The sequence below is a fragment of the Capra hircus genome, chromosome 26, assembly GCF_001704415.2.
Source record: "Capra hircus breed San Clemente chromosome 26, ASM170441v1, whole genome shotgun sequence".
Classification (NCBI taxonomy): Eukaryota; Metazoa; Chordata; class Mammalia; order Artiodactyla; family Bovidae; genus Capra; species Capra hircus.
The window spans coordinates 39598402-39613552 of record NC_030833.1 but is presented as its reverse complement, the minus strand read 5'-3'; the positions used below and the strand labels follow the sequence as shown (position 1 = coordinate 39613552).

Genomic DNA, 15151 nt, shown 5'->3' with positions numbered 1-15151 from the left:
TCAAGCCTTCCCTATGTGCTAAGTCACCTCAGTCATGTCCGACTCTTTGTGACCCCATGGACTGTAGCCTGCCAGACTCCTCTGTCCATGGGATTTTCCAGGCAAGAGTACTGGAGTGGGCTGCCATTGCCTCCCTCAGGTCTTCCCGACCCAGGGATTGAACCCTCGTCTCCTGTGTCTCCTACACTGGCATGCGGGTTCGTCACCACCAGCGCCACCTGGGAAGCTCAAGCCTTTCCTGGTCACGTGCTATTCATCCCAGACAGACTCAAGTATTCCTCCTCCAAGCTATTGCGCTTATCATTTCAGGGTTTAAAGGATAAAACTCTTTTCTATGTTGCATCTTGGGCCTACAAAATGAGCCCATTTCCTGATATTTAAGATGGTTCTTCATTCCACTTATATATTTCTCTCTGAATTTTGGACATTTTGATACTTTTTAAAAGCATCTTTACTAAACAGCAAGATTTGAACAAACCTTAAACAGACATTGAAAATAATTATTTAAAGTCCTTGTTTTTTGAAAAAAAAAAAAAACATTATGAGCACTCTTTCATCTTTTAGCTAGGAGTTTTCATCAACTAGATTATTTTCGAGTACACAGCACAAAGTAAGGTGATGTCAGAAAATCAAACAGTAGCTCGTGTTTGGAGGTTAATGTCAAGAATGCAGTTTGAAAGCAAGTAAGCCTCCTAAAACTCGAACTTGAATTCTACTGAACTGTTTCTGTAACTCGCAGAGTAACTTCATTTTTCCTTACTCAGCCTTCAGTCCTTCTGCCCACCCCTCTGCTTATGAGATTCCAGCTGAATTATTTCTGCTATGGGATCTGACCTGCTCATTAATTATCTGGGTCTTCTCTCTTCCATATCAGCCTCTGGTGTTTTGTCAGCTTATCTGGCCTCTAGTCTTCTGAAAGGACCAAGGACAAGAGGAGAGGAGGAAAGCAGGCCTCATTTGGTGTCTGTCCCTCATTAATCCAGGCAAGCTCCTCTTCTCTAAGCATAAAATCTGCTTACCACTTGTGGTTCCTAAAAATGTATCTCAGTGTTAATAGTTATATTTAAGAAAAAAAAAAGTTTTCTGGTCAACTATATTTGGAAACTGCCCATGAAAAATTAAATGGGCTTCTTTATTGCAGACCTTCTCCAAGTTTTAAAAATGCTAATGCGCATTATGAATCTCTTGGAGGGCAGTGTACAGTAGTATACAGCTTTTCCCAAACTCATTTTACTGAGAAATATTTTTTTCTTCTCAAAAATATTTTGAGACTAATGTTTTAGGGAGCATAATGTTAAAACTCATTTTAATTTGTCTCGTTAGCTCCGTTTTCCCCAAACTTCAGCCACCCAGTTATCACCTTATCATTTTTTGCTGACATTTTTCTTGAAATCAACTCACTTTTTAATTTAAATAAACTTATTCAAAAAGGAAATGACTGTAATGGGAAAAATAAGAATCATTTGCCATAAACACAAAAATAACCATGAAATTAAGTAGGATGAAGCAACATTCGGTTCAGTTCAATTCAGTTGTTCAGTTGTGTCTGACTCTTTGAGACCCCATGGGCTGCAGCATGCCAGGCTTCACTGTCCATCACCACCTCCTGGAGCTTGCTTAAACTCCTGTCCATCAAGTCGGTGATGTCATCCAACCATCTCATACTCTGTCTTCCCCTTCTCATCCTGCCTTCAGTCTTTCCCAGCATCAGAGCCTTTTCAAATGGGTTGCCAAAGTAGTGAAGTTTCAGCTTCAGCATCAGTCCTTCCAATGAATATTCAGGACTGATTTCCTTTAGGATTGACTGGTTTGATCTCCGTGAAGTCCAAGGGACTCTCAAGAGTTTTCTCCAACACCACAGTTCATAGGCATTGATTCTTTGGCGCTCAGCTTTGTTTATAGTCCAACTCTCACTTCCATGCATGATTACGGGAAAAATCATAGCTTTGATTAGGTGGACCTTTGTTGGCAAAGTAATGTCTCTGCTTTTTAATATGCTGTCTAGGTTGGTCATAGCTTTTCTTCCAGGGAGAAGCGTCTTTTAATTTCATGGCTGCAGTCACCATCTGCAGTGATTTTGGAGCCCCCAAAATGAAGTCTCTCACTGTTTCCATTGTTTCCCCATCTATTTGCCATGAAGTGATGGGACCAGATGCCATGATCTTAGTTTTTTGAATGTTGAGTTTTAAGACAGCTTTTACACTCTCCTGTGTCACTTTCATCAAGAGGTTCTAGTTCTTCACTTTCTGCCATAAGAGCGGTGTCATCTGCATATCTGAGGTTATTCATATTTCTCCCGGCAATCTTGATTCCAGCTTGTGCTTCCTCCAGCCCGGCATTTCACATGATGTACTCTGCATATAAGTTAAATAAACAGGGTGACAATATACAGCTTTGATGTACTCCATTTCCAATTTGGAACCAGTCTGTTGTTCCATGTCCAGTTCTAACTGTTGCTTCCTGACCTGCATACAGATTTCTCAGGAGGCAGGTCAGGTGCTCCGGTATTCCCATCTCTTTGAAAATTTCCACAGTTTGTTGTGATTCACACAGTCAAAGGCTTTGGTGTAATCAACCGAGCAGAAGTAGATGTTTTTCTGGAACTCTTTTGTGTTTTTGATAATCCAGCAGATGTTGGCAATTTGATCTCTGGTTCCTCTGCCTTTTCTAAATCCAGTTGAAACATCTGGAAGTTCACAGTTCATGTACGTTGAAACCTGGCTTGGGGAATTTTGAGCATTACTCTGCTAGCATGTGAGATGAGTGCAATTGTGCAGTAGTTTGAGCATTCTTTGGCATTGCCTTTCTTTGGGATTGGAGTGAAAACTGACCTTTTCCAGTCCTGTGGCCACTGCTGAGTTTTCCAAATTTGCTGGCATATTGAGTGCTGCTGCATAATCTTTTAGGATTTGAAACAGCTCAACTGGAATTCCATCACCTCCACTAGCTTTGTTTGTAGTGATGCTTTCTAAGGCCCACTTGACTTCACATTCCAGGATGTCTGTCCCTAGTTGAGTGTGATTACACCATCATGGTTATCTGGTCATTAAGATCTTTTTTTGTATAGCTCTTTTGTGTATTCTTGCCACCTCTTCTTAATATCTTCTGCTTCTGTTAGGTCCATACAATTTCTGTCCTTTATTGTGCCCATCTTTGCATGAGATGGTCCCTTGATATGTCTGATTTTCTTGAAGAAAATCAATTAAGAATTAAGCTAAAATTAAATAGTGAAATATAGACAGTAATATATTGTGAGGGAGAAAAAATAATTTTCCCTCTACCTATCTAGGCTCTTGGCTGAGCCACCTCTGGAATAAAAAGACAGGACATTAAGCGGAAAAGCAAACTGAAATTTAATAACATGTGTGCATGCCTCTTGCAGGGCTTCCCTAGTGGCTCAGTTGGTAAAGAACCCACCTGTCGACACAGGAGATGCAGGTTCAATCCCTGGGCTGGGAAGATCCCCTGGAAATGGAAATGGCAACCCACTCCACTATCCTTGTCTGGGATATCCCATGGACAGAGGAGCCTGGTGGGCTACAGTCCATAGGGTAGCCAAAGAATCTCGACATGACTTAGCAACTAAACGACAACATATGTCCCATAACATGGAAGATACCAGGAAAACTGAGTACTTCCTAAAATGGTCCGATCCCCCACTTAAATAGCATCTCCAGCTCTAAGGACAAAGAAGATACTGGGCAGGGAGAGAGGAGTCAAGTAGGAGAGTTTATCCAGAAAAGCACAGGAAACAAAGATAAGGTTGTTACACAGATTTAGGTCATTGCCTTCTCCATGGATAAGAGTTTCTTGAGATTCAGAGTCCTCCATCTCCTCCTGGTACTGAGGGGAAGGCCCCTGGTCCCCTTGTAAAGGTGAATGTCTCTCACAAAAGGATAACTTTTCATTGTCAGAACTTTTCCTATGTCTGCTGTTTTCTAAAGATAATCATCCTGCAATGATCCTTACACCAAAGAGGCATATTTGAGCTGGTATATTCCTATTCTTCTTCAATACTAAACTGATGTGTAAAAATATATGCTTGAGGATAAGCCCGTCTTGAGAAGAATGCAGTCAATAATCAAGTAATACTAGAAACAATCTGGGCACTAGTGCTTATTGTGGATAATTACGAGGATTCATTATCAAGAGAATTCTGGTTTATGGTTGAAAGGGAATCTTGATTCCTCTGTGCATAGTCAAACAAGCTAGAAGTTATTTAAACACTTTCTAAGATAGAGTTGGATATCAAGAAATGATTTCTTTAAAAATTCTTTTCTTTCTGCCAGAGGCTTATTTTTTACCATACTATTTTTTCCTGTTTAATGAAGAACTTCAAACACAGAATGTAGAAAGAGGAAAATAGATGTGCAAATATCCATGTGCTACAGTCAACAAACATTAGCCTTTTTTTCTATATCTGTTTCTTGGCTGAGTTATTTGTATGTAAACTTTTTATTGACACAAAGGACATTACTGCTGAACTATTATAAAGTAAATTAATTATTTGATACTTCATTCTTAAAATTTTTAGCAGGCATCTTCAAAAATGGTATTTTTCTACATAGACACAATACCAGTATCTCTCATGTCTAACAATCAGTTCAGTTCAGTTGCTCAGTCATGTCTGTGACTCTTTGCGACCCCATGGATTGCAGCATGCCAGGCCTCCTTGTCCATCACCAACTCCTGAAGTTTACTCAGACTCATGTCCATTGAGTCGGTGATGCCATCCAACCATCTCATCCTCTGTTTTCCCCTTCTCTCTCCCTCAATCTTTCCCAGCATCAGGGTCTTTTCAAATGATTCAGTTCTTCGCATTAGATAGCCAAAGTATTGGAGTTTCAGCTTCAGCATCAGTCCTTCCAATGAATATTCAGGAATTTCGTTTAGGATTGACTGATTGGATTTCCTTGCAGTCCAAGGGACTCTCAAAGTCTTCTCCAACACCATGGTTCAAAAGCATCAATTCTTTGGTGCTCAGCTTTCTTTATAGTCCAGCTGTCACATCCATACATGACCACTGGAAAAACCATAGCTTTGACTAGGTGGACCTTTGTTGGCAAAGTAACGTCTCTGCTTTTTAATATGCTGTAAGTTGGTCGTAACTTTTCTTTCAAGGAGCAAGCGTCTTTTAATGTCATGACTGCAGTCACCATCTGCAGTGATTTTGGAGCCCCCCGAAAGAAAGTCTCTCACTGTTTCCATTGTTTCCCCATCTATTTGCCATGAAATGATGGGACCAGATGGCATGATCTCGTATTATACTCAGCCCAATAATTTTGCCTTCTAGCCCTGGTGTAGACATTTGAGATGGATACCCCTGGTTTACTAATAGGTTAAAGGAAGAATAATTCAGCATAGGAAATATAATATTTTGAGACCTGAATCTGCACAAACTGCACTGACAGGAGAAAGGTAAACTGGGGTGAAACTAATTTGGCCTATTTAATAGTTTTGCTGAGGCCAACACAGATCTGTTATCTGCTACATAAAATTGTTTCCTGTTCTGTTCACTTAAATTCCAAAAAAGTTACAGAATAAATAAAAGACACAAAGTGCTGATTGGTTTCTGAAAACTTCCAGATGAAAAAGCTGAATAGTGAAGTGTATCTGTACTTATAAAATGAAGCTTCATATGGGAGATATTAAAAAAGCAGGCACTGCTGTGATGGGTTGAACCATGATGCTGTAAGCCCCATGTTTTAACTGATTTTTACAGCTTCAGGGAAGAGCTTTCACCTTTCGAGTCATAAAATCTCAGCATCGGTAGGGAAATAGGTTTGATAAATGGGGAAACTGAGTGAATAGATAACTAGATGACTTGTCACAGGTCCTGCAGATTATGGAAAATGCCAGTACAGCAATAAAACCCCTGGTTGCCCAACTTCCAGAGGCTCTTTCCTCATTGCAATGATGGAAACAGTATTTTGGGCTTGAATAATTCAGATCCTGGGTCATATGACCTATAGTTACCAGTAATTTTCACTTCATTTCTCTCACAGTTTTTGGACTTTGGGATTCTGGGGTGGTGCATATACATATAGCAAAGATTTAGCTTCAGCTAACAGAGGTGGTATATCACCAGGAACAGTGAAATTGAAATTTCACCTTGTCATTTGAGCAATTCAGGGAAAAATAAAAATAATCTGCTACTGAAAGGGGAGAAAAGGGTGTTCAAAATTGATTTCTGACATTGATTCAGCCTTTTGGGTCTCTGCCCAGTTCCTCTCTTTTCTTTATATAAATGGAACTGAGAGTCATAGAGATAAATCAGGGTCAACTAGTTCAAATAAAATGACTCATTTCAGAGATATCATCTCTCTGGAGAAAGCTCGAGAATAAACATATCCATTCTCTAAGCTGCTCTGATAGTGGGCTTCTATTCAATTTTGTACTTTTCTGAAGCTGGTTACATCGTAGCACAAAATGTGGGAGCCTTGGGTTATCTTTAGAGCATTCACCACTCTTTGAAGTTTTTTTCGTGGATTCATTCATTCTTTAAACAAATTATTGCTGGTGTCAAGGGGATGGTTATGGATGAATAGGGATAGGTTTAGAATGCTGCTCTTAAGGAGCTTATAGTGAAGCGAAGTTGCTCAGTTGTGTCTGACACTTTGCGACCCCATGGACTGTAGCCTATCAGGCTCCTCCGTCCATGGGATTTTCCAGAGTGCTGGAGTGGGGTGCCATATGACTTACCAAATAATGGGGCATAAAATAAGCGCAGGCATTTCTACCACACCAAGTAGACTGTAACAGCAGAAAGCAGCTATAAATAGTATTGGAGAAATCAGATACATTGACAAAAGAGATGTCAATTGTATTGGATCTTGAAGGATGGATAAGATTTCTGTAAGACTGACTCATACAGGTCTCTCCAGTTAGAATAGATAACCTGCATTTTGGTTGCTAAAAAGTAGTGAATGAATCATTGTACTATTTGAAAACCTATGATGTTCTGTCAAAAACTATTCCACCTTTATAGCTCAATTAATGCTACCATTTTATTTAAGCTTTCTAGGACCATCTCAGCAAAGATTTCTCCTTTGTTTGCATTTCTGGTCTGCTTAATTGGTGATGATTATTTTGCATGAACCATGGACCATGGACAGAGAACTGTGGATATTTGTTTCATTTATGTTCTTGGCTTATAAGCTCCTTGAGGGCAGGTGTGGTTTTGCATGTCATTTTAATTCAGTTTAGCATTAGTACAGAGTGAGACTTTAGGAAGACTTTATTGACCAAAATGAACTAGGTAATTGTCCAGTCTTCACTTTGTGTGTGTGTAAATTATTTTTGTCTTTTTCATGACAAATACCACCACCATTGTCAACCTTCTACAAGCTATATTTCAGAAAGTTACAAAATAAATGATCAGATGGATAGATCCTAAAGTTCCCTGTTCTCTCTAATGTCTCCTGGGCACAGTCTGGTCTATTCTAATATCTAGTTTTTATAGAAATGGTTTTTAAATTTATGTGAAACTATTCTCTAAAGACAATAAAATATAACCTTTGTATAAAATTATGAAAAGATATAGAATTTTGAACATGGGATTTCAGTTTTTTGTTATGTGTTAGCTCTTAACATCTTTTAAAATCAGAAATCTTTGGAGATTAAAAACTGAAAGAGCTTGTGCAGAAGACTGCTCGGGGGCTGAAATGACAAAGCATCTCATCATTTTCTACACTTACCCATCAGTTCAAGCCTTTTCTTTTGTCATATAAAAATTACTGAGGTTAATAGGCTGGTTTTGGCCTTGTTCCCCAATCTGCCAGAGGGGTTTGAAGTCAGAATCTGAAGGATACATATGACATACATTACTGAGTCTGCCTGAATTGTCTCTATCCACAGACTCAACCATGAAAATAAGATCGCTTCAGAGGCTCAGCTTCTTTGGCCCAGAATCCAAAGGGATGCCATTAAGCATTCTGAATAATTAAAGCTAACAAAACTCAGCATGTTTGTTGTCATTTTTCATGATCAAGAACCATAAGAGGTAAGCACTTTTATTATAATACAAATGAGAAAATTGAAGTTCTGAGAGTTTCTGTAAGCTGCCGAGGCCACTCAGTTGGTGAGTGATAGAGCAACGATTTGAACCCAGGCAGTCTAAATCTATGCCAACAAAATTAATCCCCAAGTTATTTTGCTTTTGTTGGAATTCCATATTCCAGTTATATGTGACACTTTGAGAATATGCCAGCCCTCCTCTGAGGAAAGAGACTGCCCACAGAAGTAGATTCCATTCTAGGTTCTAGATTTCATTACAAGTTGGTTCTTGAACCTCATGGAATAAAGCCAGGTATGGTAAGTGCTACATAAATATTCCCTGAATAATTGAATAGCATGTCCCTAGGTAGATATCTTCTTTATTAAACCCTTCACTGGAATTTCCCTGAAATCCTCAGTTGAAGTCAGGATTATATAAGTCAATGGAGTTTAGGAGAATATTCCCCCTTTAATTTGAAGGCTGCCTTAAAAGGGAAAGCATTTGTATATCAGTATTAGAGGGTATTTCCTATGCACTCTATTGCATTTGTGAAATTGCTATTAATTTTCCCCAATTCACTGCCATTTTAAGAGCTACTAGGCTGTGATTATATAGCAATTTACTTGCCATCTTTCCCTTTCCCGTCAACAATGCCGATGTATAATTAAACCATGTGCCCTGGGGAAAAGACACTTTTGAGTACAGAGGTACAAGCAAGATATGGTCTCAAGAAAAGAGCACAGAAACCAATTTAAATACCAAGTTAATGTCAATATATTAATGTTAGTATATGCTTTGGCAAGGAGAACTAACTTGAATAATTTGTTTCCATAGTGCTTTTTAATTTGACAGTGTACTATTGTTGAAGTTTGAAGATATTCTCAGGCACAAGATCATATATGCAATAAATATTTTATGAAACATATATAAAATAATCAGAGAAAATTAATGATCATTTGATTATTTAGATGGAGCAGTTAAAAATTGACAGAAGTCTCTCTTGAGTGTTCAGAAAGTAAATACATATATTAAATACTTCAATATAATTTTTAGGGATTCTTTTCCTTTTTTTTTTTTTTCTTTTTGCTGTAGATAAGACACAGACATTTCAGTATATAGCAGGCAGAGGATGAGCAGATGCAAATGATTCTAAATCCCCTGGAAGTCATTTTGCTCTAGTTTCTTTGGCATTTTCCCATTTAATAAATAAATGCATCCTATTACATTTATTTACATTTAGCTGCAAGCTAGTAGAGAAAACCTATTTAACAAATATCAGGCTAAACTGCCTGATAATTTGGCAGGGTACATCTCTCAGGGTAGGGCAGCAATGAGCTCTAAGCACGAGGCACAGAGATTCTAAACACACGCAGATCACCATTTATGATTTACTGTTGGCTTGGCTATATTCTAGAGATCATGAGATAGAGAAAAACTTCTGGAATTTCTCCTTTCTCTTTCCTCTGACTGCTTTTCACACTGAGAACATAGGTCAATACTGCTTTTCTTTATAAACCAGTTGACTCTTTGCAACGAAGTGACTGTTTGTTCACTTGGAAAAAAGAGCAAACATACCCTGGTATAGAAGCTAGTGGCTTGGTGAGCCCTTTAAGTTGTTTGCAGTCTAACCTGACCTCAAATGGCAGAGGAATGCCAAAGAGCTCTAGGCAGTATCATCTAACCTTCTTTGGTCAAATTCAGGAACCCAAGGCAGGCCAAGAGAAAATGAATCTAGAACAAAGGAAAAATACTTTTGAAGGGATCCATCTGTAAAGATTCAGGCTTACTTCATGTTGTTTTGGTTCAGTCTCTAGGTTGTGTCTGACTCTTTGCAACCCCATGGCCTGTAGCACACCACCCTCCCCTGTCTTCCACTATCTTCCAGAGTTTGCTCAAATTCATGTCCATTGAGCTGGTGATCCTATCTAACCATTTAATACTTTGCTGCCCCCTTCTCCTTTTGTCTCCAATCTTTCCCAGCATCAGAGTCTTTTCCGATGAGTTGGCTCTTCACATCAGGTGGCCAGAGTATTGGACCTTCAGCATCAGTCTTTCTAATGAATATTCAGGATTGATCTCCTTTAGAACTGACTGGTTTGATCTCCTTGCAGTCCAAGGGACTCTCAAGATTCTTCTCCAGCATCACAACTCGAAAGCATCAATTCTTCAGTGCTCAGCCTTCTTTATGGTCCAACTTTCACATCCATGGGGCTTCCCTGATAGCTTAGCTGGTAGAGAATCTGCCTGCAATGCAGGAGACCTGGGTTTGATCGCTGCATTGGGACAATCCTCTGGAGAAGGGAATGGCTACCTACTCCTGTATTCTGGCCTGGAGGATTCCACGGACTGTATAGTCCATGGGGTCTTAAAGAGTAGGATGCGACTGAGTAACTTTCACTTTCACTTTTCACATCCATACATGACTACTGGAAAAACCATAGCTTTGATGATACAGACCTTTGTTGGCAAAGTAATGTCTCTGCCTTTTAATACACTGTCTAGGTTTGTCATAACTTTCCTTGCAAGGAGCAAGCATCTTTTAATTTTAAGTGACTTCACTTATTGTCCACTGTGATTTTGGAGCCCAAGAAAAGAAAATCTGTCACTGTTTCCCCTTTTCTCCCCTTCTATTTGCCATGAAGTGATGGAACTGGATGACATGATCTTAGTTTTTTGGGTTGAGTTTTAAGACACCTTTTTTTTTCCTCTTTCACCCTCATCGAGATGCTCTTTAGTTCCTCTTCATCCCTGAGGCTCAAATGATAAAGAATCTGCCTGCAACACAGGAGACCCACGTTCGATCCTGGGTCAGAAAGATCCTCTGGAGAAGGGAATGACAATCCACTCCAGTATTCTTGCCTGGACATTCCCATGGATAGAGGAGCCTGGCAGGTACAGCCCATGGGATTGCAAAGAGTTGGATATGACCGAGCAACTCATACTACTATATGCTACTTTCTGTCATTAGAGTGGTGTCATCTGCATATCTCAGGTTGTTGGTGTTTCTCCCAGCAATCTTGATTTTAGTTTGTGATCCACCCAGCTCATCATTTTGCATAATGTACTCTGCAAAGAAGTTGAATAAGCAGGTGACATTATACAGCCTTGTCATACTCCTTTCCCAATTTTGAGCCAGTCTGTTGTTCCATGTCCAGTTCTAGCTGTTGCTTCTTGACCTGCATACAGGTTTCTCAGGAGACAAGTAAGGTGATCTGATATTCTCATCTATTTAAGAATTTTCCACAGTTTGTTGTGGTGTGCACAAAAGTTTTAGCATAATCAATGAAGCAGAAATAGATGTTTTTTGTAACACCTTGCTTTTTCTATGATCCAATGAATATTTGGATCTCTGGTTTGATGTCTGGTTCCTCTACTTTTTTAGACCCAGCTTGTACATCTGGACGTTCTCAGTTTGCATACTGTTGAAATCTAGCTTCAAGGATTTTGAGCATAAATACCACGTTTTGTCAGGACCACATTTTGTCAGAGCTCTTCATGGTGTCCCAACCATCATGGGTGACCCTGCACAGCATGGCTGATAGCTTCATTGAGTTACACAAGCCCCTTAACCTCAAGAAGGCTGTGATCCTTGGGGTAAGGGGGGGCACTACTTCTTAGACTTTAAAAATTGTTTTTCCTTAGAATTAATTTGAATGACTTAAGTGAATTAGCATGAGAGAGAGTACCCTTGGGGGAGTGATGTGCTAGACCTTGGGTGTGCTAGCTCAAACAGTAAAGAACCTGCCTGCAACACAGGAAAAAGTCTCCCAGGAGAGCCTCCCAGGGGAGCCTCCCAGGGGAAAGGCTGAAACTTGTTTGGTGCTACATGCTAAACTTCCAACATTTGGGACCCCCTCCAGTTCCTTTCCACTGAGAGGGGTCTCTTCTTTCAGCAGAGTAAGTTTTCAGGGTCCTATTTCTTGGCTTTATGTAATCATTTTTAGGAGTTTTTTATTTTACTGTTCAATGAAGGACTGCTTTTTATAATAAAAACATAAGACAAACATATCCTGTGACTCTCCTGTCGCTGGGTGAACATAAGAATACAATCCCTCAAAGGCTTGATACAGACTAAATCTCTGCAGCTGCAGAAATTGTGATGGGGACATAATAGTATCCTCAAAAAGAAATAAAAACTTTAGTCAGTGCACAAATTGGGTAATCCCATCATGTTTTCTTTGTGTATATTTGTAATAAGATATTTGACAAACAAACGTCAGACTGACCTAAAGGTGGATGCTCACTGGGTCACTTATGATCTATTTAATACATTATGTAACATTTAGGTATTTTATAATGAGTCAGTTTTGGGGGCTTCCCTGGTTGCTCAGTGGTGAAAAAAAAAAAAATTGCCTGCCAATGCAGGAGATGCAAGTTTGATCCCTGGGTTGGGAAGATCCCCTGGACAAAAGGAAATGGCAACCCACTTTAGTATGCTTGCCTGGATAATCCCATGGACAGAGGAACCTGGCGGTCTACAGTCCATAGGGTTGCAAAGAATCAGACACGACTGAATGACGCACAGTTATTTTTCAGTTACCATGAAATTGTAAAACCCTATTTTTAAGCCATGGCAGAAACCTGTTATTTCTCCAGAAATATAAGGTATTAATAAAATAGTGCTCTCTTAAAGGCCTATAAGGAGATACAAGCTTCAAGGCCTAATGCATTCTCAACAGATCATAAAGTTGAGAAAAAGTTGAGGACACAAGACTGGCCTAGGTTTCCTATGTCTGTGACTCCCCTTATCAAAGTTAACTGCATTATCAGGCTCGAGTCTGGGCCTGTGATAGTTCCATTTCAGGCATATTAATGTTGAAAAATGGGGGTAGAAATAACTATCCATATTTCAAGGGCCGTAAGTCATTCGAGGCAACCGAAGGGGTCTGGTATGAATTCTGCAATTTAGCTGTCAGTTTTGTTTAATGAATCTATCCAACATACACTTAATCAGTTCCCTTCTGCAGAGCCTGGTTTAAGTACTGAAGGGGGAATGAAGATCCTGAAACATGAAGCCTTTTTGTTAGTGGCCCCTGTTCCCCTGTTCCAGGAGCTGTGGCCATTTGGAGTGCTGTGGTGAATGAAATGGAAGATTCTTAAGAGACATCTTTGGCTTGATTTTGTCCTATGTAGAGGGGCTGGGTAAAGCTCTGCTCCAAGCTGGTGTATTACAACACCCCACTCACCTACCCTCCTCAGTTCTATCAGTTCTATCCCTTCTCATACATGGTGATCCATATAACAAAAAAGGAAAGCAGTGGGTTCAGACTCTAAACTGGGAATCTTGTCATGTCCTGAGATCTTTCCAAGATTTGCAAAACCACCGACAGGTTCCAAACTATCAGTGTGACTGATTTTCATCAGGGAGGTGATATTAGAGGTAGTGGTTAAAGCAGTTATTTGAGGCAATAGGAAGAACATGAAAGAAACGCCTGACCATTTCTGGTCATTCTGCCTTGTAGAGCCTTGGGAGAAAGGAAGGAAAAAGGAAGGTTTGAACGTTCTCTGCTATCTGGCCTATTAAACTTTCTTATCATTATGCAGGATTTTTAATGTTATTCCTTAATAATAATTTCTTATTCCATTTAAGAGATTTCAGTTTAGTGGAAGTGACTGTAGAGTCATTAGTCAATGTCCTTTATCTCTCCTCTTCTGTTTTCTTGTGGCAGACTTTTCACAGGCAGCTTTCACTGCAGAGTGTTATCCATCAGAGAAAGGAGCCATAGAATGTTCTGCCTGAGACTTAGATATGTGTCACATTTCCTTTCCAATGAATTCAGAATTCTTTTTGGCCCAGGACTTCAGAGCTCATGCTAATTTTGAGGGGCAGCAACCAGTAAAGAATGATCAGTTTTATTGTGTGCCAGTGTTTTTCAATAATAACCCTTTTTGATTTCAATGAATAGATGAGCACTTTTTATATAATTGATTCACTGGTTTATTTCATCTTCCTTAAAACAGACAAACAAACAAACAAAACAGACTGAGAGAAGATACCAGATACTGAACAACCGTTTGCACGGCTTAGGGCAATTTTAACATAATATGCAACAAGCCCCAGGGTTTCTATCAGAATTTTGCACACATTACCTGGATATCAGAGAGGGTGAGCTCTGTTCTTTCCACTCCCTAAGAAGGTTTGTGGTTGGGAGTGACAGGACTGTTGTGGAGAAATTCGTCTCTTCACTCCCTTTGTTTTTATCTTTCCTTTCAATTGATGATTATATTTTTATGCAGATTCTCAGAGGATTAAAAGAAGACATTTAACATATGATATACTCAACATTTCTTCTATACCACCAGGCACATAAGAAATTCATACATGGTATATTACATGTTTAGTATTTATGCCTCTCTCCTAATAATAGAGCAATGTTTTATTATAGGAGCATTAAATAAATGGTAGAAGAGAGCATTATATGAGAAAAAATACTAAAAAGATGTGCACACCATTTAGGCTTGTAAATGTTATCTGTCATTTCTGATATACTCAATTTATTTAAAGCTTCATTATTTTGCTTTTATCTCTGTTCCTTTTTTCATTTTGGTTTGATTTTCTGGCTGTTTCTTCTTCTGACGCTTCTTACCCTTGCTAGGCTTCCGCCTTCTGCCCCACACATGAGGACTCTCCCTCAAGATCAAGAAGCAGTGTTCTTGACAAACATTTTATTTGCAGACAGAAAGTGGTTTTTATTGTTAAAGCAAGCAGCAGCTTCAACCAGGAATTGGCCCTGCTTTGGAGAAGTGTCACAGATAACTGTTCAGAAACCAAAGTTAAGATTTTGGTAGCTGCACTCAGATTTTGCCTGGTGATAGATGTCATCTCTCTGAAGTTTTATCCCATCTCCTGCTCTCATTTCTGGGTTGGGAAGATCCCCTGGAGAAGGGAATGACTACCCATTCCAGTATTCTGGCGTGGAGAACCATGGACTGTATAGTCCACGGGGTTGCAAAGAGTCGGACATGACTGAACAACTTTCACCTTCACCTGCTCCCATCACTCACTTGGCATTAATATTCTTTCAATTCTGCAAACACTTTCCTGCTTCCAGGGTTTCATATATGTTGTTCGTTTCTTTTCAGGTTTCCTCTTTAGTTTGAACGTCACCTCCTAAAAGAGGCCTTCGTGAACCATCAAATATGTTACAGTGTTAG

The 15151-nt window shown here is 39.4% G+C and overlaps 1 long non-coding RNA gene across 1 annotated transcript in view; it reads left to right on the top strand.

The window, feature by feature from the left end:
* The window catches only part of LOC108634043, a 115725-nt gene extending 107498 nt beyond the window's left edge, over positions 1 to 8227 (top strand). The window contains exon 3 of the long non-coding RNA XR_001917348.1: positions 7858 to 8227. This is a non-coding gene — a long non-coding RNA (uncharacterized LOC108634043). The remainder of the gene's footprint in view (positions 1 to 7857) is intronic.